This window comes from Ascidiella aspersa, chromosome 1 (genome assembly GCF_963924565.1).
Source record: "Ascidiella aspersa chromosome 1, kaAscAspe10.2, whole genome shotgun sequence".
Taxonomy (NCBI): Eukaryota; Metazoa; Chordata; class Ascidiacea; order Phlebobranchia; family Ascidiidae; genus Ascidiella; species Ascidiella aspersa.
Genome location: NC_139447.1, coordinates 9,691,820 through 9,701,824, shown reverse-complemented (window position 1 = coordinate 9,701,824; position 10,005 = coordinate 9,691,820). Strand labels below are relative to the sequence as shown.

Sequence of the window (10,005 nt, the reverse complement as noted above, 5' to 3'; positions counted from 1 at the left end):
GCTGTCAGAAAAACAAAAAATCAAAACTAGTGTCAGAAGTGGGATTCGAACCCACGCCTCCATTCGGAGACCAGAACACCCATATCCCCGCAGAACAGCGAAGCTTTTAAGCTTGAGTCTGGCGCCTTAGACCACTCGGCCATCCTGACTTGCTGTTCTTACAACTAAAAACTGTTTGGTTTATTGCGGGCGGAAAAACGCAAATTTAAAATTAGTGTCAGAAGTGGGATTCGAACCCACGCCTCCATTCGGAGACCAGAACCCCCATATCACCGCAGAACAGCGAAGCTTTTAAGCTTGAGTCTGGCGCCTTAGACCACTCGGCCATCCTGACTTGCTGTTCTAACAACTAAAAACTGTTTGGTTTATTGCGGGCGGAAAAACGCAAATTTGAAATTAGTGTCAGAAGTGGGATTCGAACCCACGCCTCCATTCGGAGACCAGAACACCCATATCACCGCAGAACAGCGAAGCTTTTAAGCTTGAGTCTGGCGCCTTAGACCACTCGGCCATCCTGACTTGCTGTTCTAACAACTAAAAACTGTTTGGTTTATTGCGGGCGGAAAAACGCAAATTTAAAATTAGTGTCAGAAGTGGGATTCGAACCCACGCCTCCATTCGGAGACCAGAACACCCATATCACCGCAGAACAGTTAAGCTTTAAAGCTTGAGTCTGGCGCCTTAGACCACTCGGCCATCCTGACTTGATTAATAGAAAAACAAATAACAGTTTTCCGTATTGCTGTCAGAAAAACAAAAATTCAAAACTAGTGTCAGAAGTGGGATTCGAACCCAAGCCTCCATTCGGAGACCAGAACACCCATATCACCGCAGAACAATGAAGCTTTAAAGCTTGAGTCTGGGGCCTTAGACCACTCGGCCATCCTGACTTGATTAATAGAAAAACTAATAACAGATTTCCGTATTGCTGTCAGAAAAACAAAAATTCAAAATTAGTGTCAAAGGTGGGATTCGAACCCACGCCTCCATTCGGAGACCAGAACACCCATATCCCCGCAGAACAGCGAAGCTTTTAAGCTTGAGTCTGGCGCCTTAGACCACTCGGCCATCCTGACTTGCTGTTCTAACAACTAAAAACTGTTTGGTTTATTGCGGGCGGAAAAACGCAAATTTAAAATTAGTGTCAGAAGTGGGATTCGAACCCACGCCTCCATTCGGAGACCAGAACACCCATATCACCGCAGAACAGTGAAGCTTTAAAGCTTGAGTCTGGCGCCTTAGACCACTCGGCCATCCTGACTTGATTAATAGAAAAACTAATAACAGTTTTCCATATTGCTGTCAGAAAAACAAAAATTGAAAACTAGTGTCAGAAGTGGGATTCGAACCCACGCCTCCATTCGGAGACCAGAACACTCATATCACCGCAGAACAGTGAAGCTTTAAAGCTTGAGTCTGGCGCCTTAGACCACTCGGCCATCCTGACTTGATTAATAGAAAAACTAATAACTGTTTTCCGTATTGCTGTCAGAAAAACAAAAAATTAAAACTAGTGTCAGAAGTGGGATTCGAACCCACGCCTCCATTCGGAGACCAGAACACCCATATTACCGCAGAACAGTGAAGCTTTAAAGCTTGAGTCTGGCGCCTTAGACCACTCGGCCATCCTGACTTGATTAATAGAAAAACTAATAACAGTTTTCCGTATTGCTGTTAGAAAAACAAAAATTCAAAATTAGTGTCAGAAGAGGGATTCGAACCCCCGCCTCCATTCGGAGACCAGAACACGCATATCACCGCAGAACCGCGAAGCTTTTAAGCTTGAGTCTGGCGCCTTAGACCACTCGGCCATCCTGACTTGATTAATAGAAAAACTAATAACAGTTTTCCGTATTGCTGTCAGAAAAAAAAAAATTAAAATTAGTGTCAGAAGTGGGATTCGAACCCACGCCTCCATTCGGAGACCAATACAACCATATCACCGCAGAACAGTGAAGCTTTTAAGCTTGAGTCTGGCGCCTTAGACCACTCGGACATCCTGACTTAGTTAATAGAAAAACTAATAACAGTTTTCCGTATTGCTGTCAGAAAAACAAAAATTCAAAACTAGTGTCAGAAGTGGGACTCGAACCCACGCCTCCATTCGGAGACCAGAACACCTATTTCACTACAGAACAGTGAAGCTTTAAAGCTTGAGTCTGGCGCCTTAGACCACTCGGCCATCCTGACTTGACTAATAGAAAAACTAATAACAGTTTTCCGTATTGCTGTCAGAAAAACAAAAACTCAAAACTAGTCTCAGAAGTGGGACTCGAACCCACGCCTCCATTCGGAGACCAGAACACCTATTTCACTACAGAACAGTGAAGCTTTAAAGCTTGAGTCTGGCGCCTTAGATCACTCGGCCATCCTGACTTGATTAATAGAAAAACTAATAACAGTTTTGCGTATTGCTGTCAGAAAAACAAAAACTCAAAACTAGTGTCAGAAGTGGGATTCGAACCCACGCCTCCATTCGGAGACCAGAACACCCATATCACCGCAGAACAGTGAAGCTTTAAAGCTTGAGTCTGGCGCCTTAGACCACTCGGCCATCCTGACTTGATTAATAGAAAAACTAATAACAGTTTTCCGTACTGCTGTCAGAAAAACAAAAAATCAAAACTAGTGTCAGAAGTGGGATTCGAACCCACGCCTCCATTCGGAGACCAGAACACCCATATCACGGCAGAACAGTGAAGCTTTAAAGCTTGAGTCTGGCGCCTTAGACCACTCGGCCATCCTGACTTGATTAATAGAAAAACTAATAACAGTTTTCCGTACTGCTGTCAGAAAAACAAAAAATCAAAACTAGTGTCAGAAGTGGGATTCGAACCCACGCCTCCATTCGGAGACCAGAACACCCATATCCCCGCAGAACAGCGAAGCTTTTAAGCTTGAGTCTGGCGCCTTAGACCACTCGGCCATCCTGACTTGCTGTTCTTACAACTAAAAACTGTTTGGTTTATTGCGGGCGGAAAAACGCAAATTTAAAATTAGTGTCAGAAGTGGGATTCGAACCCACGCCTCCATTCGGAGACCAGAACCCCCATATCACCGCAGAACAGCGAAGCTTTTAAGCTTGAGTCTGGCGCCTTAGACCACTCGGCCATCCTGACTTGCTGTTCTAACAACTAAAAACTGTTTGGTTTATTGCGGGCGGAAAAACGCAAATTTGAAATTAGTGTCAGAAGTGGGATTCGAACCCACGCCTCCATTCGGAGACCAGAACACCCATATCACCGCAGAACAGCGAAGCTTTTAAGCTTGAGTCTGGCGCCTTAGACCACTCGGCCATCCTGACTTGCTGTTCTAACAACTAAAAACTGTTTGGTTTATTGCGGGCGGAAAAACGCAAATTTAAAATTAGTGTCAGAAGTGGGATTCGAACCCACGCCTCCATTCGGAGACCAGAACACCCATATCACCGCAGAACAGTTAAGCTTTAAAGCTTGAGTCTGGCGCCTTAGACCACTCGGCCATCCTGACTTGATTAATAGAAAAACAAACAACAGTTTTCCGTATTGCTGTCAGAAAAACAAAAATTCAAAACTAGTGTCAGAAGTGGGATTCGAACCCAAGCCTCCATTCGGAGACCAGAACACCCATATCACCGCAGAACAATGAAGCTTTAAAGCTTGAGTCTGGGGCCTTAGACCACTCGGCCATCCTGACTTGATTAATAGAAAAACTAATAACAGATTTCCGTATTGCTGTCAGAAAAACAAAAATTCAAAATTAGTGTCAAAGGTGGGATTCGAACCCACGCCTCCATTCGGAGACCAGAACACCCATATCCCCGCAGAACAGCGAAGCTTTTAAGCTTGAGTCTGGCGCCTTAGACCACTCGGCCATCCTGACTTGCTGTTCTAACAACTAAAAACTGTTTGGTTTATTGCGGGCGGAAAAACGCAAATTTAAAATTAGTGTCAGAAGTGGGATTCGAACCCACGCCTCCATTCGGAGACCAGAACACCCATATCACCGCAGAACAGTGAAGCTTTAAAGCTTGAGTCTGGCGCCTTAGACCACTCGGCCATCCTGACTTGATTAATAGAAAAACTAATAACAGTTTTCCATATTGCTGTCAGAAAAACAAAAATTGAAAACTAGTGTCAGAAGTGGGATTCGAACCCACGCCTCCATTCGGAGACCAGAACACTCATATCACCGCAGAACAGTGAAGCTTTAAAGCTTGAGTCTGGCGCCTTAGACCACTCGGCCATCCTGACTTGATTAATAGAAAAACTAATAACTGTTTTCCGTATTGCTGTCAGAAAAACAAAAAATTAAAACTAGTGTCAGAAGTGGGATTCGAACCCACGCCTCCATTCGGAGACCAGAACACCCATATTACCGCAGAACAGTGAAGCTTTAAAGCTTGAGTCTGGCGCCTTAGACCACTCGGCCATCCTGACTTGATTAATAGAAAAACTAATAACAGTTTTCCGTATTGCTGTTAGAAAAACAAAAATTCAAAATTAGTGTCAGAAGAGGGATTCGAACCCACGCCTCCATTCGGAGACCAGAACACGCATATCACCGCAGAACCGCGAAGCTTTTAAGCTTGAGTCTGGCGCCTTAGACCACTCGGCCATCCTGACTTGATTAATAGAAAAACTAATAACAGTTTTCCGTATTGCTGTCAGAAAAAAAAAAAATTAAAATTAGTGTCAGAAGTGGGATTCGAACCCACGCCTCCATTCGGAGACCAATACAACCATATCACCGCAGAACAGTGAAGCTTTTAAGCTTGAGTCTGGCGCCTTAGACCACTCGGACATCCTGACTTAGTTAATAGAAAAACTAATAACAGTTTTCCGTATTGCTGTCAGAAAAACAAAAATTCAAAACTAGTGTCAGAAGTGGGACTCGAACCCACGCCTCCATTCGGAGACCAGAACACCTATTTCACTACAGAACAGTGAAGCTTTAAAGCTTGAGTCTGGCGCCTTAGACCACTCGGCCATCCTGACTTGACTAATAGAAAAACTAATAACAGTTTTCCGTATTGCTGTCAGAAAAACAAAAAATCAAAACTAGTGTCAGAAGTGGGATTCGAACCCACGCCTCCATTCGGAGACCAGAACACCCATATCACCGCAGAACAGTGAAGCTTTTAAGCTTGAGTCTGGCGCCTTAGACCACTCGGCCATCCTGACTTGATTAATAGAAAAACTAATAACAGTTTTCCGTATTGCTGTCAGAAAAACAAAAATTCAAAATTAGTGTCAAAGGTGGGATTCGAACCCACGCCTCCATTCGGAGACCAGAACACCCATATCCCCGCAGAACAGCGAAGCTTTTAAGCTTGAGTCTGGCGCCTTAGACCACTTGGCCATCCTGACTTGCTGTTCTAACAACTAAAAACTGTTTGGTTTATTGCGGGCGGAAAAACGCAAATTTAAAATTAGTGTCAGAAGTGGGATTCGAACCCACGCCTCCATTCGGAGACCAATACACCCATATCACCGCAGAACAGTGAAGCTTTTAAGCTTGAGTCTGGCGCCTTAGACCACTCGGACATCCTGACTTAGTTAATAAAAAAACTAATAACAGTTTTCCGTATTGCTGTCAGAAAAACAAAAATTCAAAACTAGTGTCAGAAGTGGGACTCGAACCCACGGCTCCATTCGGAGACCAGAACACCTATTTCACTGCAGAACAGTGAAGCTTTAAAGATTGAGTCTGGCGCATTAGACCACTCGGCCATCCTGACTTGATTAATAGAAAAACTAATAACAGTTTTCCGTATTGCTGTCAGAAAAAAAAAAATTAAAATTAGTGTCAGAAGTGGGATTCGAACCCACGCCTCCATTCGGAGACCAATACAACCATATCACCGCAGAACAGTGAAGCTTTTAAGCTTGAGTCTGGCGCCTTAGACCACTCGCACATCCTGACTTAGTTAATAGAAAAACTAATAACAGTTTTCCGTATTGCTGTCAGAAAAACAAAAATTCAAAACTAGTGTCAGAAGTGGGACTCGAACCCACGCCTCCATTCGGAGACCAGAACACCCATATCACCGCAGAACAGTGAAGCTTTTAAGCTTGAGTCTGGCGCCTTAGACCACTCGGCCATCCTGACTTGATTAATAGAAAAACTAATAACAGTTTTCCGTATTGCTGTCAGAAAAACAAAAATTCAAAATTAGTGTCAAAGGTGGGATTCGAACCCACGCCTCCATTCGGAGACCAGAACACCCATATCCCCGCAGAACAGCGAAGCTTTTAAGCTTGAGTCTGGCGCCTTAGAACACTCGGTCATCCTGACTTGCTGTTCTTACAACTAAAAACTGTTTGGTTTATTGCGGGCGGAAAAACGCAAATTCAAAATTAGTGTCAGAAGTGGGATTCGAACCCACGCCTCCATTCGGAGACCAGAACCCCCATATCACCGCAGAACAGCGAAGCTTTTAAGCTTGAGTCTGGCGCCTTAGACCACTCGGCCATCCTGACATGCTGTTCTAACAACTAAAAACTGTTTGGTTTATTGCGGGCGGAAAAACGCAAATTTGAAATTAGTGTCAGAAGTGGGATTCGAACCCACGCCTCCATTCGGAGACCAGAACACCCATATCACCGCAGAACAGCGAAGCTTTTAAGCTTGAGTCTGGCGCCTTAGACCACTCGGCCATCCTGACTTGCTCTTCTGACAACTAAAAACTGTTTGGTTTATTGCGGACGGAAAAACGCAAATTTAAAATTAGTGTCAGAAGTGGGATTCGAACCCACGCCTCCATTCGGAGACCAGAACACCCATATCACCGCAGAACAGTTAAGCTTGAAAGCTTGAGTCTGGCGCCTTAGACCACTCGACCATCCTGACTTGATTAATAGAAAAACAAATAACAGTTTTCCGTATTGCTGTCAGAAAAACATAAATTCAAAACTAGTGTCAGAAGTGGGATTCGAACCCACGGCTCCATTCGGAGACCAGAACACCCATATCACCGCAGAACAATGAAGTTTTAAAGCTTGAGTCTGGCGCCTTAGACCAATCGGCCATCCTGACTTGCTGTTCTAACAACTAAAAACTGTTTGGTTTATTGCGGGCGGAAAAAACGCAAATTTAAAATTAGTGTCAGAAGTGGGATTCGAACCCACGCCTCCATTCGGAGACCAGAACACCAATATCACCGCAGAACAGTGAAGCTTTTAAGCTTGAGTCTGGCGCCTTAGACCACTCACAACTAAAAACTGTTTGGTTTATTGCGGGCGGAAAAAACGCAAATTTAAAATTAGTGTCAGAAGTGGGATTCGAACCCACGCCTCCATTCGGAGACCAGAAGACCCATATCACCGCAGAACAGCGAAGCTTTTAAGCTTGAGTCTGGCGCCTTAGACCACTCGGCCATCCTGACTTGATTAATAGAAAAACAAATAACAGTTTTCCGTATTGCTGTCAGAAAAACAAATATTCAAAACTAGTGTCAGAAGTGGGATTCGAACCCACGCCTCCATTCGGAGACCAGAACACCCATATCACCGCAGAACAATGAAGCTTTAAAGCTTGAGTCTGGCGCCTTAGACCACTCGGCCATCCTGACTTGCTGTTCTCACAACTAAAAACTGTTTGGTTTATTGCGGGCGGAAAAAACGCAAATTTAAAATTAGTGTCAGAAGTGGGATTCGAACCCACGCCTCCATTCGGAGACCAGAACACCCATATCACCGCAGAACAGCGAAGCTTTTAAGCTTGAGTCTGGCGCCTTAGACCACTCGGCCATCCTGACGTGATTAATAGAAAAACTAATAACAGTTTTCCGTATTGCTGTCAGAAAAACAAAAATTCAAAATTAGTGTCAGAAGTGGGATTCGAACCCACGCCTCCATTCGGAGACCAGAACACCCATATCACCGCAGAACAGCGAAGCTTTTAAGCTTGAGTCTGGCGCCTTAGACCACTCGGCCATCCTGACTTGCTCTTCTAACAACTAAAAACTGTTTGGTTTATTGCGGACGGAAAAACGCAAATTTAAAATTAGTGTCAGAAGTGGGATTCGAACCCACGCCTCCATTCGGAGACCAGAACACCCATATCACCGCAGAACAGTTAAGCTTGAAAGCTTGAGTCTGGCGCCTTAGACCACTCGACCATCCTGACTTGATTAATAGTAAAACAAATAACAGTTTTCCGTATTGCTGTCAGAAAAACATAAATTCAAAACTAGTGTCAGAAGTGGGATTCGAACCCACGGCTCCATTCGGAGACCAGAACACCCATATCACCGCAGAACAATGAAGTTTTAAAGCTTGAGTCTGGCGCCTTAGACCAATCGGCCATCCTGACTTGCTGTTCTAACAACTAAAAACTGTTTGGTTTATTGCGGGCGGAAAAAACGCAAATTTAAAATTAGTGTCAGAAGTGGGATTCGAACCCACGCCTCCATTCGGAGACCAGAACACCAATATCACCGCAGAACAGTGAAGCTTTTAAGCTTGAGTCTGGCGCCTTAGACCACTCGGCCATCCTGACTTGCTGTTCTAACAACTAAAAACTGTTTGGTTTATTGCGGGCGGAAAAAACGCAAATTTAAAATTAGTGTCAGAAGTGGGATTCGAACCCACGCCTCCATTCGGAGACCAGAAGACCCATATCACCGCAGAACAGCGAAGCTTTTAAGCTTGAGTCTGGCGCCTTAGACCACTCGGCCATCCTGACTTGATTAATAGAAAAACAAATAACAGTTTTCCGTATTGCTGTCAGAAAAACAAATATTCAAAACTAGTGTCAGAAGTGGGATTCGAACCCACGCCTCCATTCGGAGACCAGAACACCCATATCACCGCAGAACAATGAAGCTTTAAAGCTTGAGTCTGGCGCCTTAGACCACTCGGCCATCCTGACTTGCTGTTCTTACAACTAAAAACTGTTTGGTTTATTGCGGGCGGAAAAAACGCAAATTTAAAATTAGTGTCAGAAGTGGGATTCGAACCCACGCCTCCATTCGGAGACCAGAACACCCATATCACCGCAGAACAGCGAAGCTTTTAAGCTTGAGTCTGGCGCCTTAGACCACTCGGCCATCCTGACGTGATTAATAGAAAAACTAATAACAGTTTTCCGTATTGCTGTCAGAAAAACAAAAATTCAAAATTAGTGTCAGAAGTGGGATTCGAACCCACGCCTCCATTCGGAGACCAGAACACCCATATCACCGCAGAACAGCGAAGCTTTTAAGCTTGAGTCTAGCGCCTTAGACCACTCGGCCATCCTGACTTGCTGTTCTAACAACTAAAAACTGTTTGGTTTATTGCGGGCGGAAAAACAAAAATTTAAAATTAGTGTCAGAAGTGGGATTCGAACCCACGCCTCCATTCGGAGACCAGAACACCCATATCAACGCAGAACAGCGAAGCTTTTAAGCTTGAGTCTGGTGCCTTAGACCACTCGGCCATCCTGACTTGCTGTTCTAACAACTAAAAACTGTTTGGTTTATTGCGGGCGGAAAAACGCAAATTTAAAATTAGTGTCAGAAGTGGGATTCGAACCCACGCCTCCATTCGGAGACCAGAACACCCATATCACCGCAGAACAGTTAAGTTTTAAAGCTTGAGTCTGGCGCCTTAGACCACTCGGCCATCCTGACTTGATTAATAGAAAAACAAATAACAGTTTTCCGTATTGCTGTCACAAAAACAAAAATTCAAAACTAGTCTCAGAAGTGGGATTCGAACCCACGCCTCCATTCGGAGACCAGAACACCCATATCACCGCAGAACAATGAAGCTTTAAAGCTTGAGTCTGGCGCCTTAGACCACTCGGCCATCCTGACTTGCTGTTATAACAACAAAACACTGTTTGGTTTATTGCGGGCGGAAAAAACGCAAATTTAAAATTAGTGTCAGAAGTGGGATTCGAACCCACGCCTCCATTCGGAGACCAGAACACCCATATCACCGCAGAACAGTGAAGCTTTTAAGCTTGAGTCTGGCGCCTTAGACCACTCGGCCATCCTGACTTGCTGTTCTAACAACTAAAAACTGTTTGGTTTATTGC

General features: G+C 44.4%; 1 protein-coding gene and 51 non-coding genes across 52 annotated transcripts in view; all 52 read right to left on the bottom strand.

Annotated features, from left to right (window-relative positions):
- LOC146167131 (cilia- and flagella-associated protein 54-like) overlaps positions 1–10,005 on the bottom strand; it is a 168,597-nt gene that overhangs the window by 112,388 nt on the left and 46,204 nt on the right. The gene's annotated exons all lie outside the window — the stretch shown is intronic.
- Trnal-caa (transfer RNA leucine (anticodon CAA)) lies at positions 31–149 on the bottom strand. Its single transcript has 2 exons — positions 112–149; positions 31–76 (listed from the first exon to the last, which is right to left on the bottom strand). It is a non-coding gene; the product is annotated as a tRNA-Leu (tRNA).
- Trnal-caa (transfer RNA leucine (anticodon CAA)) lies at positions 216–334 on the bottom strand. Its single transcript has 2 exons — positions 297–334; positions 216–261 (listed from the first exon to the last, which is right to left on the bottom strand). It is a non-coding gene; the product is annotated as a tRNA-Leu (tRNA).
- Positions 401–519, bottom strand: Trnal-caa (transfer RNA leucine (anticodon CAA)). The gene is made up of 2 exons: positions 482–519; positions 401–446 (listed from the first exon to the last, which is right to left on the bottom strand). It is a non-coding gene; the product is annotated as a tRNA-Leu (tRNA).
- Trnal-caa (transfer RNA leucine (anticodon CAA)) lies at positions 586–704 on the bottom strand. The gene is made up of 2 exons: positions 667–704; positions 586–631 (listed from the first exon to the last, which is right to left on the bottom strand). It is a non-coding gene; the product is annotated as a tRNA-Leu (tRNA).
- Trnal-caa (transfer RNA leucine (anticodon CAA)) lies at positions 772–890 on the bottom strand. Its single transcript has 2 exons — positions 853–890; positions 772–817 (listed from the first exon to the last, which is right to left on the bottom strand). It is a non-coding gene; the product is annotated as a tRNA-Leu (tRNA).
- Trnal-caa (transfer RNA leucine (anticodon CAA)) lies at positions 958–1,076 on the bottom strand. The gene is made up of 2 exons: positions 1,039–1,076; positions 958–1,003 (listed from the first exon to the last, which is right to left on the bottom strand). It is a non-coding gene; the product is annotated as a tRNA-Leu (tRNA).
- Positions 1,143–1,261, bottom strand: Trnal-caa (transfer RNA leucine (anticodon CAA)). The gene is made up of 2 exons: positions 1,224–1,261; positions 1,143–1,188 (listed from the first exon to the last, which is right to left on the bottom strand). It is a non-coding gene; the product is annotated as a tRNA-Leu (tRNA).
- Positions 1,329–1,447, bottom strand: Trnal-caa (transfer RNA leucine (anticodon CAA)). The gene is made up of 2 exons: positions 1,410–1,447; positions 1,329–1,374 (listed from the first exon to the last, which is right to left on the bottom strand). It is a non-coding gene; the product is annotated as a tRNA-Leu (tRNA).
- On the bottom strand, positions 1,515–1,633 carry Trnal-caa (transfer RNA leucine (anticodon CAA)). The gene is made up of 2 exons: positions 1,596–1,633; positions 1,515–1,560 (listed from the first exon to the last, which is right to left on the bottom strand). It is a non-coding gene; the product is annotated as a tRNA-Leu (tRNA).
- Trnal-caa (transfer RNA leucine (anticodon CAA)) lies at positions 1,701–1,819 on the bottom strand. The gene is made up of 2 exons: positions 1,782–1,819; positions 1,701–1,746 (listed from the first exon to the last, which is right to left on the bottom strand). It is a non-coding gene; the product is annotated as a tRNA-Leu (tRNA).
- On the bottom strand, positions 1,886–2,004 carry Trnal-caa (transfer RNA leucine (anticodon CAA)). The gene is made up of 2 exons: positions 1,967–2,004; positions 1,886–1,924 (listed from the first exon to the last, which is right to left on the bottom strand). It is a non-coding gene; the product is annotated as a tRNA-Leu (tRNA).
- Trnal-caa (transfer RNA leucine (anticodon CAA)) lies at positions 2,072–2,190 on the bottom strand. Its single transcript has 2 exons — positions 2,153–2,190; positions 2,072–2,117 (listed from the first exon to the last, which is right to left on the bottom strand). It is a non-coding gene; the product is annotated as a tRNA-Leu (tRNA).
- On the bottom strand, positions 2,256–2,376 carry Trnal-caa (transfer RNA leucine (anticodon CAA)). Its single transcript has 2 exons — positions 2,339–2,376; positions 2,256–2,303 (listed from the first exon to the last, which is right to left on the bottom strand). It is a non-coding gene; the product is annotated as a tRNA-Leu (tRNA).
- On the bottom strand, positions 2,444–2,562 carry Trnal-caa (transfer RNA leucine (anticodon CAA)). The gene is made up of 2 exons: positions 2,525–2,562; positions 2,444–2,489 (listed from the first exon to the last, which is right to left on the bottom strand). It is a non-coding gene; the product is annotated as a tRNA-Leu (tRNA).
- Trnal-caa (transfer RNA leucine (anticodon CAA)) lies at positions 2,630–2,748 on the bottom strand. The gene is made up of 2 exons: positions 2,711–2,748; positions 2,630–2,675 (listed from the first exon to the last, which is right to left on the bottom strand). It is a non-coding gene; the product is annotated as a tRNA-Leu (tRNA).
- Trnal-caa (transfer RNA leucine (anticodon CAA)) lies at positions 2,816–2,934 on the bottom strand. The gene is made up of 2 exons: positions 2,897–2,934; positions 2,816–2,861 (listed from the first exon to the last, which is right to left on the bottom strand). It is a non-coding gene; the product is annotated as a tRNA-Leu (tRNA).
- On the bottom strand, positions 3,001–3,119 carry Trnal-caa (transfer RNA leucine (anticodon CAA)). Its single transcript has 2 exons — positions 3,082–3,119; positions 3,001–3,046 (listed from the first exon to the last, which is right to left on the bottom strand). It is a non-coding gene; the product is annotated as a tRNA-Leu (tRNA).
- Positions 3,186–3,304, bottom strand: Trnal-caa (transfer RNA leucine (anticodon CAA)). Its single transcript has 2 exons — positions 3,267–3,304; positions 3,186–3,231 (listed from the first exon to the last, which is right to left on the bottom strand). It is a non-coding gene; the product is annotated as a tRNA-Leu (tRNA).
- On the bottom strand, positions 3,371–3,489 carry Trnal-caa (transfer RNA leucine (anticodon CAA)). The gene is made up of 2 exons: positions 3,452–3,489; positions 3,371–3,416 (listed from the first exon to the last, which is right to left on the bottom strand). It is a non-coding gene; the product is annotated as a tRNA-Leu (tRNA).
- On the bottom strand, positions 3,557–3,675 carry Trnal-caa (transfer RNA leucine (anticodon CAA)). The gene is made up of 2 exons: positions 3,638–3,675; positions 3,557–3,602 (listed from the first exon to the last, which is right to left on the bottom strand). It is a non-coding gene; the product is annotated as a tRNA-Leu (tRNA).
- Trnal-caa (transfer RNA leucine (anticodon CAA)) lies at positions 3,743–3,861 on the bottom strand. The gene is made up of 2 exons: positions 3,824–3,861; positions 3,743–3,788 (listed from the first exon to the last, which is right to left on the bottom strand). It is a non-coding gene; the product is annotated as a tRNA-Leu (tRNA).
- Trnal-caa (transfer RNA leucine (anticodon CAA)) lies at positions 3,928–4,046 on the bottom strand. The gene is made up of 2 exons: positions 4,009–4,046; positions 3,928–3,973 (listed from the first exon to the last, which is right to left on the bottom strand). It is a non-coding gene; the product is annotated as a tRNA-Leu (tRNA).
- Positions 4,114–4,232, bottom strand: Trnal-caa (transfer RNA leucine (anticodon CAA)). Its single transcript has 2 exons — positions 4,195–4,232; positions 4,114–4,159 (listed from the first exon to the last, which is right to left on the bottom strand). It is a non-coding gene; the product is annotated as a tRNA-Leu (tRNA).
- Positions 4,300–4,418, bottom strand: Trnal-caa (transfer RNA leucine (anticodon CAA)). Its single transcript has 2 exons — positions 4,381–4,418; positions 4,300–4,345 (listed from the first exon to the last, which is right to left on the bottom strand). It is a non-coding gene; the product is annotated as a tRNA-Leu (tRNA).
- Trnal-caa (transfer RNA leucine (anticodon CAA)) lies at positions 4,486–4,604 on the bottom strand. Its single transcript has 2 exons — positions 4,567–4,604; positions 4,486–4,531 (listed from the first exon to the last, which is right to left on the bottom strand). It is a non-coding gene; the product is annotated as a tRNA-Leu (tRNA).
- Positions 4,672–4,790, bottom strand: Trnal-caa (transfer RNA leucine (anticodon CAA)). Its single transcript has 2 exons — positions 4,753–4,790; positions 4,672–4,710 (listed from the first exon to the last, which is right to left on the bottom strand). It is a non-coding gene; the product is annotated as a tRNA-Leu (tRNA).
- On the bottom strand, positions 4,858–4,976 carry Trnal-caa (transfer RNA leucine (anticodon CAA)). Its single transcript has 2 exons — positions 4,939–4,976; positions 4,858–4,903 (listed from the first exon to the last, which is right to left on the bottom strand). It is a non-coding gene; the product is annotated as a tRNA-Leu (tRNA).
- On the bottom strand, positions 5,044–5,162 carry Trnal-caa (transfer RNA leucine (anticodon CAA)). Its single transcript has 2 exons — positions 5,125–5,162; positions 5,044–5,089 (listed from the first exon to the last, which is right to left on the bottom strand). It is a non-coding gene; the product is annotated as a tRNA-Leu (tRNA).
- On the bottom strand, positions 5,230–5,348 carry Trnal-caa (transfer RNA leucine (anticodon CAA)). Its single transcript has 2 exons — positions 5,311–5,348; positions 5,230–5,275 (listed from the first exon to the last, which is right to left on the bottom strand). It is a non-coding gene; the product is annotated as a tRNA-Leu (tRNA).
- Positions 5,415–5,533, bottom strand: Trnal-caa (transfer RNA leucine (anticodon CAA)). The gene is made up of 2 exons: positions 5,496–5,533; positions 5,415–5,453 (listed from the first exon to the last, which is right to left on the bottom strand). It is a non-coding gene; the product is annotated as a tRNA-Leu (tRNA).
- On the bottom strand, positions 5,601–5,719 carry Trnal-caa (transfer RNA leucine (anticodon CAA)). Its single transcript has 2 exons — positions 5,682–5,719; positions 5,601–5,646 (listed from the first exon to the last, which is right to left on the bottom strand). It is a non-coding gene; the product is annotated as a tRNA-Leu (tRNA).
- Trnal-caa (transfer RNA leucine (anticodon CAA)) lies at positions 5,972–6,090 on the bottom strand. Its single transcript has 2 exons — positions 6,053–6,090; positions 5,972–6,017 (listed from the first exon to the last, which is right to left on the bottom strand). It is a non-coding gene; the product is annotated as a tRNA-Leu (tRNA).
- Trnal-caa (transfer RNA leucine (anticodon CAA)) lies at positions 6,343–6,461 on the bottom strand. Its single transcript has 2 exons — positions 6,424–6,461; positions 6,343–6,388 (listed from the first exon to the last, which is right to left on the bottom strand). It is a non-coding gene; the product is annotated as a tRNA-Leu (tRNA).
- Trnal-caa (transfer RNA leucine (anticodon CAA)) lies at positions 6,528–6,646 on the bottom strand. Its single transcript has 2 exons — positions 6,609–6,646; positions 6,528–6,573 (listed from the first exon to the last, which is right to left on the bottom strand). It is a non-coding gene; the product is annotated as a tRNA-Leu (tRNA).
- Positions 6,713–6,831, bottom strand: Trnal-caa (transfer RNA leucine (anticodon CAA)). The gene is made up of 2 exons: positions 6,794–6,831; positions 6,713–6,758 (listed from the first exon to the last, which is right to left on the bottom strand). It is a non-coding gene; the product is annotated as a tRNA-Leu (tRNA).
- Trnal-caa (transfer RNA leucine (anticodon CAA)) lies at positions 6,899–7,017 on the bottom strand. The gene is made up of 2 exons: positions 6,980–7,017; positions 6,899–6,944 (listed from the first exon to the last, which is right to left on the bottom strand). It is a non-coding gene; the product is annotated as a tRNA-Leu (tRNA).
- Trnal-caa (transfer RNA leucine (anticodon CAA)) lies at positions 7,248–7,366 on the bottom strand. Its single transcript has 2 exons — positions 7,329–7,366; positions 7,248–7,293 (listed from the first exon to the last, which is right to left on the bottom strand). It is a non-coding gene; the product is annotated as a tRNA-Leu (tRNA).
- On the bottom strand, positions 7,434–7,552 carry Trnal-caa (transfer RNA leucine (anticodon CAA)). Its single transcript has 2 exons — positions 7,515–7,552; positions 7,434–7,479 (listed from the first exon to the last, which is right to left on the bottom strand). It is a non-coding gene; the product is annotated as a tRNA-Leu (tRNA).
- On the bottom strand, positions 7,620–7,738 carry Trnal-caa (transfer RNA leucine (anticodon CAA)). Its single transcript has 2 exons — positions 7,701–7,738; positions 7,620–7,665 (listed from the first exon to the last, which is right to left on the bottom strand). It is a non-coding gene; the product is annotated as a tRNA-Leu (tRNA).
- On the bottom strand, positions 7,806–7,924 carry Trnal-caa (transfer RNA leucine (anticodon CAA)). Its single transcript has 2 exons — positions 7,887–7,924; positions 7,806–7,851 (listed from the first exon to the last, which is right to left on the bottom strand). It is a non-coding gene; the product is annotated as a tRNA-Leu (tRNA).
- Trnal-caa (transfer RNA leucine (anticodon CAA)) lies at positions 7,991–8,109 on the bottom strand. Its single transcript has 2 exons — positions 8,072–8,109; positions 7,991–8,036 (listed from the first exon to the last, which is right to left on the bottom strand). It is a non-coding gene; the product is annotated as a tRNA-Leu (tRNA).
- Trnal-caa (transfer RNA leucine (anticodon CAA)) lies at positions 8,177–8,295 on the bottom strand. The gene is made up of 2 exons: positions 8,258–8,295; positions 8,177–8,222 (listed from the first exon to the last, which is right to left on the bottom strand). It is a non-coding gene; the product is annotated as a tRNA-Leu (tRNA).
- Trnal-caa (transfer RNA leucine (anticodon CAA)) lies at positions 8,363–8,481 on the bottom strand. Its single transcript has 2 exons — positions 8,444–8,481; positions 8,363–8,408 (listed from the first exon to the last, which is right to left on the bottom strand). It is a non-coding gene; the product is annotated as a tRNA-Leu (tRNA).
- Trnal-caa (transfer RNA leucine (anticodon CAA)) lies at positions 8,549–8,667 on the bottom strand. Its single transcript has 2 exons — positions 8,630–8,667; positions 8,549–8,594 (listed from the first exon to the last, which is right to left on the bottom strand). It is a non-coding gene; the product is annotated as a tRNA-Leu (tRNA).
- Positions 8,735–8,853, bottom strand: Trnal-caa (transfer RNA leucine (anticodon CAA)). Its single transcript has 2 exons — positions 8,816–8,853; positions 8,735–8,780 (listed from the first exon to the last, which is right to left on the bottom strand). It is a non-coding gene; the product is annotated as a tRNA-Leu (tRNA).
- Trnal-caa (transfer RNA leucine (anticodon CAA)) lies at positions 8,921–9,039 on the bottom strand. The gene is made up of 2 exons: positions 9,002–9,039; positions 8,921–8,966 (listed from the first exon to the last, which is right to left on the bottom strand). It is a non-coding gene; the product is annotated as a tRNA-Leu (tRNA).
- Trnal-caa (transfer RNA leucine (anticodon CAA)) lies at positions 9,107–9,225 on the bottom strand. Its single transcript has 2 exons — positions 9,188–9,225; positions 9,107–9,152 (listed from the first exon to the last, which is right to left on the bottom strand). It is a non-coding gene; the product is annotated as a tRNA-Leu (tRNA).
- Positions 9,292–9,410, bottom strand: Trnal-caa (transfer RNA leucine (anticodon CAA)). The gene is made up of 2 exons: positions 9,373–9,410; positions 9,292–9,337 (listed from the first exon to the last, which is right to left on the bottom strand). It is a non-coding gene; the product is annotated as a tRNA-Leu (tRNA).
- Trnal-caa (transfer RNA leucine (anticodon CAA)) lies at positions 9,477–9,595 on the bottom strand. The gene is made up of 2 exons: positions 9,558–9,595; positions 9,477–9,522 (listed from the first exon to the last, which is right to left on the bottom strand). It is a non-coding gene; the product is annotated as a tRNA-Leu (tRNA).
- Positions 9,661–9,781, bottom strand: Trnal-caa (transfer RNA leucine (anticodon CAA)). Its single transcript has 2 exons — positions 9,744–9,781; positions 9,661–9,708 (listed from the first exon to the last, which is right to left on the bottom strand). It is a non-coding gene; the product is annotated as a tRNA-Leu (tRNA).
- Trnal-caa (transfer RNA leucine (anticodon CAA)) lies at positions 9,849–9,967 on the bottom strand. The gene is made up of 2 exons: positions 9,930–9,967; positions 9,849–9,894 (listed from the first exon to the last, which is right to left on the bottom strand). It is a non-coding gene; the product is annotated as a tRNA-Leu (tRNA).